This window comes from Vespa mandarinia, chromosome 10 (assembly GCF_050613455.1).
Source record: "Vespa mandarinia isolate Hongniang chromosome 10, ASM5061345v1, whole genome shotgun sequence".
In the NCBI taxonomy this organism is placed as follows: domain Eukaryota; kingdom Metazoa; phylum Arthropoda; class Insecta; order Hymenoptera; family Vespidae; genus Vespa; species Vespa mandarinia.
This window is the reverse complement of record NC_140819.1, coordinates 3030648-3043361: the sequence shown is the minus strand read 5'-3', so window position 1 is coordinate 3043361 and position 12714 is coordinate 3030648. Positions and strand designations below refer to the sequence as shown.

The 12714-nt window shown below is 32.2% G+C and overlaps 1 protein-coding gene across 4 annotated transcripts in view; it reads right to left on the bottom strand.

Annotated features, from left to right (window-relative positions):
- LOC118444721 (uncharacterized) overlaps positions 1-2314 on the bottom strand; it is a 73799-nt gene extending 71485 nt beyond the window's left edge. For all 4 annotated transcript variants that reach the window (XM_085659727.1, XM_035873265.2, XM_035873268.2 and 1 more), the window contains exon 1: positions 2158-2314. The gene's annotated coding sequence lies outside the window, so the exon portion shown is untranslated. The remainder of the gene's footprint in view (positions 1-2157) is intronic.
- Between the last annotated feature and the right edge of the window lie 10400 nt (positions 2315-12714).

Here is a 12714-nt window from a genome sequence, read left to right as displayed (position 1 = left end):
TTAATACGGTCTATGTTATAAAACGTGTTAGAATAAAATTGTAACAAAACGGAAAATGAAACATATTTTACTAGGTAATTATATACTAAGTAATGAAAAATTATTATTAAAAGTCATATAAATGAGCACTCTAGAATATTTTAATTGGTATGTTGGTATGTGGTGTATATATACATATATATATATATATATATATATATATATATATATAAAATTATGAAAAAATGTTTCACATTTATATTTAAAATGTTTTACGTGTCAAAATATGTTTCTCCTATCGTACTTATCTTCTATAACATATATATATATATATATATATTTAACTGGATGGCATTAAATACATGTAAATGTAAAATGGAGATAGTGATGCGTCGCTTGATATAAATCCACTAAACAGAAACGAACCAAATACGCAATTCTAATGACGTACTAATTACGGAATATATACCGATTTTAATTTCCGGTAGAGTTTGATATCGTCTGTCATGTATACATACATCGATAACTCTAGCAAGTAAGTACAGATACCTAGTATTCCGAATATAGCCGAATGCAATTTCCAACTTAGGAATGACGTTAAGCGTTGCCTAACAAACTTCGAAAACGTTCGCGTTAAACTTCCTCTTTTCTCTCTACCTCTCATTTCTCGCACGAGAGAAAATGAGAAAGGAGGATTGACGAGAAACTGAGAGAAACTAAATTTACGAAATATTTACGCAGCATTTTCCGATATTAAAGATAAAGTCTTAACTTAAATCGCGTTGGAATTTTCTCTTTTCTTTTTTCTTTTTTTTCTTTTTTAAATAAATAAATTCCGAAACAATTCAAAAGGTATATATATATATATATATATATATATATGCATACATATATATACATATATATTTACAATGTCACGAATTTGAAAATATTTTCTACCGTTTATCTATCCTTTCTTATTTTCTCAACATCATCCAAGGATCTCTTACAACGAAATGCATACCAACGAAGTAACTTAGTTATTTCGGTTGAATCTAGGATATCACAAGAGATTCAGCTATTCGACGACTGCGTCGAAAATGAAGAAACAACGATAAAATTTTCCTCTTCTACGCTCTTGTCATAACAAAGTTTTCATTACTTACTCGACACATATTTCAAAAAATTATTGTAATCCCTTTGTAAACGCGTTCCATCCCCCTCCTTCCACTCTCTTTTTCTCTTTTTCTCTTTCTCTCCTCTCTTCTTTACTCTTTAACGAGGAATATCTTTTTCCTTGTTTCTTAATTACAATTCTTACGTCAATTATATTTTAAAACAATACTGCATCGGAAATATTTGAACTTACATTAATTAATGCATCTATTTTTATTTCTCTTTGTCTTTTTCATTTTCTTTATGTTTAATTTTCATCATAGTCAACGTAACTCTATTTCAATGCTCTTTCCAGAACAGAAAGTTTCTCTTTTTTTTATCAAGAACAAGAATACTATCAAGAAGTTTCATCTTGGTATAACACGTCTTTCTTAATCAACTGTCGCTTGTTTGCACCTTTATCTTTGTTTTCCCTTTCTCTTTCTCTTATTCTCTCTCTCTCTCTCTCTCTCTCTTTCTCTCACACACACATGCACTATCGTACACACACATATATATATATATATATATATATATATACACACACACTCATGCACAAATACGTATACAGAAAACGTCAGTAAGTAATTTCATTGAGAAAATTTCGCCAGATGCTAATGTTTTCATTTGCGTATCATGTTCTATTTTCGATTTCCTTCCTTTTCCATCGGCAACAACGGGGAAAAACATTTTACGCGAGAAAAATCCCGCCCCTTCCCCTTTTACCTCTCACCACACAATCACGATGAGAAAATTACACGATGAAATGAGGAAAGAACGTTAGAGTCGTGGAGTATATAGAATATTCTTGGAAAATTTTCGATCGTTCCAAAGTTTATGATGCGAAGTTCGCGAGCGACGCCATCGCGTCGCAACGTCTAAAACAACGTTTAATTCTTTTACTTTGGGAAGAAAGCTCATACGAAATCCTTTATTATTGAATATTTCTTGAAAGTTCGTGAAAAAGAAAATAAAAGGATTCCTTTCATTGGTTTCTTCGCTTTCGCAGTTCTTTTCTTTTTTTTTTTCCCCTTTTTCTCTCACCTTTTTCCAATCTTTTTTCTTGCTTTCAATTTATTCTTTTCTTTTCCTCTTTCTTGTTTCTTCTTTCTTTTTTCTTGTTCTTAAAACACATGGCATAAACACATGGAATAAATGAAAGAAAATTTTTATCTTCCGACGAATTCGCGTCCGTGGTGTTTCGGCATCGCGATAGAACTAAGGTCGCAAGGGTGAAGGCGGGGAGGATTTCTAAAATTAAATCGGGAACGTTTCGAGGACGCAGCGCTGCCGGCCGGCCAGCTAAATCGCCCCACGCTCATTTCGAACTTTTATTTTCGGAGGTAGCGTGCCGATGAACGCGAGTTCCGTTTACGTATTATATATATATGTATTAACGTACACATACTTGATGTTCTATTTATTTTTTACTACGGTATAAGACCAATTCATTGCAAACAATCAATCGATACAAACCGATATTACTACTATTTATTTATTTGTTTATTAATATTATTTCTTCGTTATTATTATTATTATTATTATTATTATTATTGTATTTAATTTTTTTAATTTGTTTTATCTCATACGAATGTAATTACATGAAATCAATTTGATGCAAAATATAATACGTTTATAGGATATTACAGTGAAGAATGCTTAACACGCAATTTGCTCTTGTGTAAATTAAAAAGAAATGTTCTGATTTTATTATACGACATATTTAAAATTTTTAAACGTTCTACTGCGATTATTTCTCGGATACATGGCGTATTCAAACCGCAACCATTAATTCCCATGCATTTTTACCGAATTCTACTAATGACTGATATTTAATTACAACAGTAATTACTTTCAATAATTTAGCATTTCAATGTTACGTTATATAGAACGATATCCCGTATTTCATTTCATTTATGAACCATTAGAAAAGAACCTCTCTTTTATATACTTAGACGAATACGTTTCCTTCGAACTTAACTTGAATTTTCGTTAGGACCTTTCAGGGATGGCTCCTAGAGAATATAAAGAGATGAAGGATTTAGATTCGCAAGGAACTATCCATCTTAAACTCTGTACACGACTTGCCACGACATATTCATAGAACGTAACGACGTGTAAAATCTACGATAAGAGTACTTCGAGAAGATCTCATTCCTTCATTCCTTCTTATACCCTTTCGAAGAGGATATGGGGTAGGGATGAGTTGTCATCTCTTTTGGAAATATCTTCTAATTTACGTTAATGAACTTAAGCGAATCTTCGCGGAACATCGAAACGTGACTTTCCTGCGATAACAAAGTGCCAGATACGCTTGTTTAATAAAAGAACATTGAGAAAATTTTCTTGGTAATATTTCTTATTAAATCTTATTATTTTCTTTTACCAATGTATAAAATATAATATACATCTATTGTAATAATTCATATTTTATGAAATATGTATTATTAAATGTCTATTAAAGTAAATTGACTATTTTAATTGTATCAATGTATATATATATATATATATATATATATATATATATATATATATCAATCTTTACTCGAATATCCCACAGATAAAATTATTCAATGAAATGAATTCCTATTGTTAGTTTTACGAAGAATGAATTTTTAGTGAATTTTGTAGTGAATTTGTAATGTGTATTTAGAAATAGAGACAAACCTTTGTAGTAATGATATTCAAGAAAAAAGATATTGCAGCGTTAATGAGAATTTTATTGTCATTCACAAGTATTCTCTATGCAATAGTGATCTTTTTTAAACAATACTTTTTTTCTAAATAATTGTAATTTTTTACGATGAAAATAAAAAAAAATCAAAGAAATCAATCTTTAACGATACTATCAAAATATTTAATCGTTTTGAATGACAAATTTTACTTCCTGTCTTTATTTATTTATTTTTTTTTTCTGGACTTTACAAAAATATCGAAGATTGAACGAAAAAGCATCCTATATAAGCCACGACGTTCTCACGGTAAAAATCGATCTCATTACTTCTCAACGAGAACATTTCCTTCGAGGATCTTGTAAAATTTTAATCGTAGTTGAGAAATTCATTCTACTTAACGCTATTTTCGTCGGTCGAATTATTCAAATATTCTGTTCCTCCTTGCGTAGGAAATGAGAAGAAATTTAAGAAAATTCCTAATTAAAGTAGCTTTGAGTGTCGATATTATTAATCCGTGCTGGTAGTGGATAGAGGAAAAAAGTTTACGAGCTTTCTGCTTTGCTCGTTTCTAGGATTCAAATTGTAAGATGTATATATAGTAGTAGTAAATGGGAGAAAATGAATTTTGATTTTTAACTTCGTATTTTTGAATGATTTCATACATTTCAATGAATATCGAGATAGGATTAATGAATTTGCAAATTCGTCGAAAACACTTTTTTTATCGCATTATACAATAAATTTACATAAAAAAGAAAGAGGGAGAGAGAGAAAAAGAGAAATAATAAAAGTTTCTATAGCGTAAACTATTATATGAGTGATGATAAAAAAAAAAAGAGAGAGAGAGAAAGAGAAAGAGAGAATGTAGAGAGAGATAATTGAACTGTCCATTATTAAGAGTACAACCACCGTAGATACTACCGGCTTACTCGTCTTTTAACTTGTAGCAACGATCTTATTAGAAGTCGTTAAACTCGTCCACTCGTTACTTCTTAGATCTTATCTACGCTCAGCGTGTACTCTTAAGTACATCTTACTTTTGAAGAAAAAGAATGCTTAAAGGAAAAGAAATAGGAAAAGAGAAAAAGAGAAAGAAAAGGTAGAAAAAAAAGATCCATTCATATGCTTATAATAAAACTTATACAAGAGTTAAATAAATTCAAAAGAAAAGAGATAAAAATTTGATATAATTTGACCTAGTTTTAATAATTATTTTATCCTTACTTTTTTTTTTTACATATATCTGAGTAAACTTATTCATATAATATAAATTTGAATTATACTTTATCTCTGTTTATTTTATTTGATTAATACTTTAGAGATAGAAAGAGAATGAGAGAGAGAGAGAGAGAGAGAGAGAGAAAGGACAAGACATAGGTACAAAAGTAATATATAATACATTATATATTATAGTTCATTATATATGTAACAATGATAAAAATACTTAATATGAATGACCGAGAGAGACCGAAAGGTACATAGAAATAAAAAATGGTAAGAAGTGTCAAGAGGAGAAAAGGAATGGTCTAAATTCTACTTTTATTTTACTTTTATTTCAAGAAAAAATGTTGAGAAAAGAGAAAGATGAAGAAGAAGAAAAAGAAGAAGAAAAAAGAGAAAAAGAATAAGAAGAAGAAGAAGATGAAGAAGAAAAGGATTCTTCGTCTTTGGTACAATTTTCGCTCCAATTCCTACCCTCTGTCTTTTCTCTCTCTCTCTCTCTCCCTCTTTCTTTCTCTCTCTTTCTCGCTCTCTCTCTCTCTCTGTTTCTCTCTACGATACTTGGATCTCCTTCGGGATCTCGGGAAACGACAGAAAAGAAGTTCCTTGCATATACTTTACTTTTCTTTTTCCTTTATTTCTTAACTTTCTTTTTTTTGTTCGATCCTTTCTCTCTCTCTTTCCTTTTCTCTCTTTCTCTTTATCTGTCTATCTGTCTACCTGCCTATCTGTCTCTCTCTCTCTCTCTCTCTCTCCCTCTCTCCCTCTATTCCTTCTTCTTTCTCTTTCTCTGCGAAACCACATGACGCAGCTCGCGCGTAAAGTTTCGGTATGGATATAGCGATTGTTAAGGTCGAACGGTTATTGGTAGAGCGAAGGGTGGTATGCCTACGAAAAGGGTGGTAAAATAATACGGGGGAAGCCACGTTACCGATTTCTACGTACCACAAGGAAAATTTCGAATTTTATATCAGCAGTACCGGCAGCTTCGCCCACCTCGTTTATCGTATCCCGCGATGGTTAGAGAGCATGATACCACCTGCAACCAGTTCTTTCCATTCACGTGTGAGATAGATAAAGACAAAAATGGAGATAGGAAAAGAAGGAGAAAAAGAAAGAGAAAGATAGATGGAAAGAGAGAGAGAGGGGGGATATATATATATATATATATATATAGAGAGAGAGAGAGAGAGAGAAAAGATTCTCCGACGAAACCATAACGTTTCTATTTTTTGTTTCTTCCTTTCTTTTTCTTGTATCTTTCCCTTTTTCACGCTAAAACATTTCAGCACCGATACGAGTACATTTTGCTACCGCGGATTCGTTTCGATCGTGAACGAATCGAAGGGTGGCAATAAAGGGCGGCAATAAAGGAAGGCTATGTTGGGAAAGAAATTAGAATGTAACGTAAAAGCAATACGGTGTTCATTTAAAAGCAATTCTTTCTTTGTGAAGTGACCAAGAACTCTTCTCTTGAAACAATACGTTTTAATTTTCTCATTATATGATTGACAATTATATCGAAAATAAGTCAAACGTAAATCATTGAGGAATGCTGGAAAATGTCTTTTCAAAGAAGAAAATTGGCGATCAGAAAATTTGATAGAACTTGAGCTTCTCTACCTACGGAAAGGGAGAGAAAGACAGAGAAAAACAGAGACAGAGAGAGAGAGAGAGAGAGAGAGAGAGAAATAGAGTCGCTAGATCGAGTAGGTCGATACGAAGTATGTGTATCGTTCAATCTGCGCACGCTCGAGCTCTTGGATTAGCGACACCTCTTTGATCAACGATGAAAGAGAGAGAAAGATAGAGTAAGCAAGAGAGAGAGGGAGAGAGAAAGAGACGCGAGCAAAGGACGTGCCCGAACGACGACGTGCCATCATCTAACGCCAGCGTAACAGATTTTCAATCTCAACGTTAATTAAAACGGACGATAACGAGGTGGATCGTCATCTTCGTTTTCGTCGTCGTCAGTGGGAAACTTTGATCAATGGAAAATCATTTCGATTTTACTCGGTTTCGAATTTTTCTTCGTAAGTCATATCAATCATTAACGACACCGAAAATGATCTACATTTAAATTTGCAATATCATAGTCAACGAAAAGATCGTAAATACAATCGGAATTCTCACTCTCTCTCTCTCTCTCTCTCTCTCTCTCTCTCTCTCTCTTTCTTTCTTTATTTTAACAATTTTCTTTTCCAAAGTTTTCTCAAAAAACGTATACTATACTTTACATTAATGTTTTCAAAACAATCTCAATTTTCAATGCGCATCGTTCGACGTTAATAAAGAAAGAAAATAGGAAAAATAGATAAATAAATAAACAAACTTGATTTTCAACTACTCGTAAAGGAGTTATAGTTTTTCAAAAAAAAAAAAAAAAAAAAAAAAAAAAAAAACGGTAACAAAAAAGAAATAGGGAAAACTGCATAAGGATCTGAACGATTTATACGTACAGGGAAAATGTACTATGGATAATAATGAATGAAATAAATTACTACGTACTTACTTACGTAGTTACGTTCGTAAATGGTGAAAAAGATTGGCTTCGTGCTCGGAAGAATAGTTTGTGTAACGAGTTTACGTTGCGAGATGAAAGAGAGCAGGGAAAATAAAAAAGAAGTAAGGGACGAGTAACTTTCTGATGAAACGGAAAAATAGCATCGGTTCGTTCGATCAAACCAAGATAAATCTTAGGAAAGAGTAACGAGTTCGATAACGAACGACGAAAAAGTTTGGCCGTCTTTGCCGAAGAAGAAAACAGAAAAGAGTAAAACTCTTTGGCTTGCTGGCTTCGTGGAGAACGATAGGGATGCCGTCATCACGGCAATTAATTCCATTTCACGGACGTAAGAGCTCGCTTGTACGGTAATTAAATGGTGTCGGCCCCTTGCACATCTCAAACGTGTTCGACACGCGAGCATAGCAAACTCACTCTCTATCTCTCTCTCTCTCTCCCTCTCTCTATCTCTCTGTCTCTCTGTCTCTCTGTCTCTCTGTCTCTCTGTCTCTCTCTCTCTCTCTTTCTCTTTCTCTCTCTCTGTCTCTCTCTCTCTTTCTCTCTCTCTGTCTCTCTCTCTCTTTCTCTCTCTCTCTCTGTCTGTCTCTGTCCCTGTCCCTGTCTTTCTCTCTCTCTTTCTCTCTCTCTCTCTCTCTCTCTCTCTCTCTCTTTCTCTTCCGATCGATTCGACGCATGGTGTCGACCTTCCAAATCCGCTTCGACTCGTTCGATCCAACACGCGTATTTTCAACGCGCGGATTACACGAACTGATCGAAATTCACTTTTCCCTCTCATTACTTCAATCTACATAATTTATATATCATATATTATACATATATATACATATATATATATATAATATATATATTATATATAGATAGATAGATAGATAGATATTTTATAAAAATATCAAGAGGATATCGTGATATCCTTTCGATCCAATATAATCCTCTTTTGCTAGAGATTGCAAGTCTCTTGTCGATGGTGTAAGAACGCTGGACAGTACTTTTCGTCGAAAAAGATAGAAAAGAAAAAGGAACGATAGAAAAGAAAGAAAATGTATTTGGATTGTGGAAAAGTAAAGAACGTTCTAATACGATTTACCCGAAAACGTGGTTCAATTTTTCCCCTTGCTCGGACGCAATGGACCTTGCTTATCGAAATACGAAATCGAAGTAAAGTAGGTAAAGTATAACATGATTTCTAACGTTGGTTGGAAAAAATGTGATAACACGTTTAGGTCATGTTTCGTGTCTTGATTTAAAAAAAAATTTCGAAAACTTAAAATCGAAACGAAAATATGTTCGCAAGATGCCACTTATATGTATACTACTAATATATAAACGATATCTGCGATATAGAGACACCGTTAGAATCGCAATAGAAACGTTTCGGAAGGAATTTCAAGTGTGTCGATATAAAAGATTTCTACTATGCCGACGACAAGAGCTAGTATCGTGATTACGCTCGGTCTTACGAGCCCTATTGTTATTCACCAACTCTCCTCCAAAGAAATACATACTACTATAGCAATCAGGATCTATCTTCGATTTTCCTGATTCGAATGTACTTCTATACGAGCATGAATTTCTCGATTTATAGCTTCGACTTTCTTAGCTATAAAAAACCTTTTTTTTTATTTTTCAATCTTACCAGTATCTTACAGATATATATATATATATATATATATATATATATATATATTTCATATTTTATTTATACGCATTATCGTTTATTTATCTTACTCCATTTTATAAAAAATATAATATATATATTGAATATTAAATGTATAGTAAATATGAAAATATAATAAATATAAAAATACTTTGGATGGTAATAGCCGTGTCGACTTACTTCCTTTCTCGTTAGAAATTAGAGGAGATACGGTATTTAACGATCTGCTTAATCAAATCTCACGGTCTATGGATTTTTAGAAAAGTCTTGGAAGGTAAGAAAGTAGGGCAAAGGACTGGAAAGCAACATTAATGACCAACCTCTCGTATAGGAGCGAAATCATCTAACTAGAACGATAACGACCGAGCTCGAACTTTAGTCTTGGATGTGTTGGATGGGAGACACAACGATCGAGGAAATCCTCCTTCCTCTCTCAAAACCTTTCTATAGAATCTTGTGCGTCACTGCAGTGTGGCGAATTAACTGAACCGTGTTAATCATATCATCGTGACAGAACGAGTAAGAAAGAAGATATATAATTTCAAAAGTTTGATAAACGAAAGATAAACTTTGATTTAGATACTTAGATAATATCGATATGTATAAATAGTATTAAAATACTTGATATCAAATATCAGTTTAAATACCAATTAAAAATTAAATACAAGATTAGGATACTTCTTTTTAGTATATCGTTGAATGTATATAACACTCTTAAGTATACTAAGTATACTAACTTGTAATACTATAATTTATTAATGTTGTAGATCAAATTATTTGATCATACACGCTAATATTTATACTGGCTTTAATGAACGATCTATGAAATTCTTTTTTAATTTCCACATTTTAAGCAAAACTATATCACATAGATAAATACTGTATTTAGATAAGTAAATATAAAAAAAAGAATTGATATGAAGTAAAATTAATAACGATTACTAAATTGATATAAAAAAAAAAAATAATAATAATAATAATAATAATATTATTTACAAATTTAAAATCATTAATTGTTTGACGATAAATCACAAAATATGAATGAAATTGTTATATGTATGTCAAGCTGTTTCAAAGGAATGTAGCAAGTTATAAAATCAGAAAGTGAGTAGTTCATGAGGGAAGAAGAAAGAACCCTCGTTTAGAGGGATTTCTCATGGATTAGCTAGATTTTGCATTCTTCGCTGCTCGACAGGGTGAATTCAGGCTTTGTAAGGACCACCTCAAAGCACATAGTAGCACACGTTTACGCGTTTCATTCGTTGCCATGTTTCCACCGTTCTAAATTGGAGGGAAGACTTAGGTGTTACGGTTCCGTCATTTTACCTTCTTTTTCTTTTGAAATTCTTTCGTGTATGCTCGTCGAGAGTGATGTCAACGTCGTAAGAGTGAAAAGTGAGAGACAGAGTGAGAGTGAGAGAAAGAACAGTATTACGTATTCGAATATCATTTCACATTTTTCCTTTACGTTCAATATCTACGTTTATTCCATTCATTCGAGAAAATATTATATTTGATATATTTTTTTTTTTTATATATTATTTTTGCCCACACATACACGCACACACACATACACATACACGCAGTATTGAAATTAAATAAATTATAAATAATGTTCTATTTTAGGGTCTTACTATCTTACGAAATATAGAATTTAATTTAACGTAGAAACAAAATAAGATTTAATAACAAACCAAGAATTACTTCTACCGTAACAATTCAGAGGGTACAGCGTCGTCTTTGAGAATCACCGTAGCTGAAAATACAAGTTGAAATATTTTCGATGAGAAGTTCTCATTTCTCTGTAACTCTGGTCGTACTGTAAAAATATTTAGGAAATTGCTACGTAGAAGTATATGTGATATGTTTCGTAGACGTAGATCAAGATTCGACTTTTTTCTATTTTCATGAAAAAAAAAAAAGAAATAAATAGATAAATAAATAAATAAATAAATTCATTTCAATGAAATACACGTTGTAATTTTTCTTCAAGAATGGTTTTCTTTTTTTCTTTTTTCTATTTTTTTTTTTTTTTTTAAATCCATCATCGAAAAAGAGATTGATGTGAATCAAATGATGAAAATTAATAAGACATATTGCAAATATATATATATATATATCGATCACATAAGAGACCTAGTTTAAAAACTTTCCAAGATTAGAATGCATAAAAATCCCTGAGGCTTGAACACTCTTGAGATTTTCTTTCTCGAGGAAATTCTAACGACGACGTTTCTATTCGAGAGAACAGATTGTGTGTATTAGTACGACATGGATGGGGTTGGAAACGCGTCTTTGATAAGAACGTCCACGGTGGTCGTCGTTACGAACGTTATATTTGTACTTTTTCTGTAACACGTCAGCTTCAAAGAGCGATTTTATCGTCGAAACGTCGCAAAAGTTGCTCGCGATCGATCAAAATCCTCGGATGCTTGTCGACACCGATGACTTTTAGTCGGTACAAACACAAAGTAGTAAAAAGGATCGCATGTTCTTTTTTTCAAAAAAAAAAAAAAGAAAGAAAAAAAGAAAAAAAGAAAGAAAGAGAAGAAGAAGAGAAAAAGAACACGAAAGGAAAAATACAAAAAGAAACGAACGTTGGATCGTTGCACACGGACAATCGAATGTAACAAACTTTTTTCCTCTTTTATTTTGATCGTACAACTCGATACGACGAGAAGAATTAATAAAAGCTTGTCAGAAATTGAATTTCATCGAATATAAATTTCAATAATTAGATTCTTATGTTTGATCGCTTCAATGGTTATTTTTCTTCCTTTCTCTCTTCTTTATTTCTCTCTCTCTCTCTCTCTCTCTCTCTTTCTCTTTTTCTTTTCTTTTCTTTTCCCTTCTTTATACTAATGGCAAACGGCAAAAGGTTATCCGTATACCTTTTAAAATCTTACTGCACATTTGGTGGACTCTAACATCGTGAACTTAGTAACGATTTTCCATTGGCTCGGTTTCCTTAATATCCAAAAGTGCTTTCCTAAATAGTATCTGCAGCACTAACCGCAATGGCATACGTATTTTTCGATCGGTATTCTATAAAATTCGGCAATGTTTAGGACCGTCTAAACTCTTCGTCGGACTCGATGAACCTTGGAACTGGTAAAAAGTTATCTTCCTTCTTTTTTTCTCAGAACAAGCTAATTCGATTTTGAAGACATCAAGAAAAAGCTATAAATAAACAAAGAGTTAACTTCACGGCGGAAAGTTTAATTAGTGTAACCTGTAAATCTCGGTACTGGTTCATTTATAATTCATTGCCTCGTTAAACGACTTCGCGGTATTCAGAGGCAACGTGGAGAAAAAGAAAAAGAAGTTGTGGGCAATAAATTCTCTTAATAAATACAACAACTGGACGTTACGTATATACATGCCTGCATGTATATATGTAATTAGAAGAAAAAAAAAATATAAATTATACACGACGTAGAAAGTTTAATAAATTGTAATATAAAAAATATTCTATAACTATATTAAACGATCAATATTCATATTTCTATTATATCATATCTATCTCG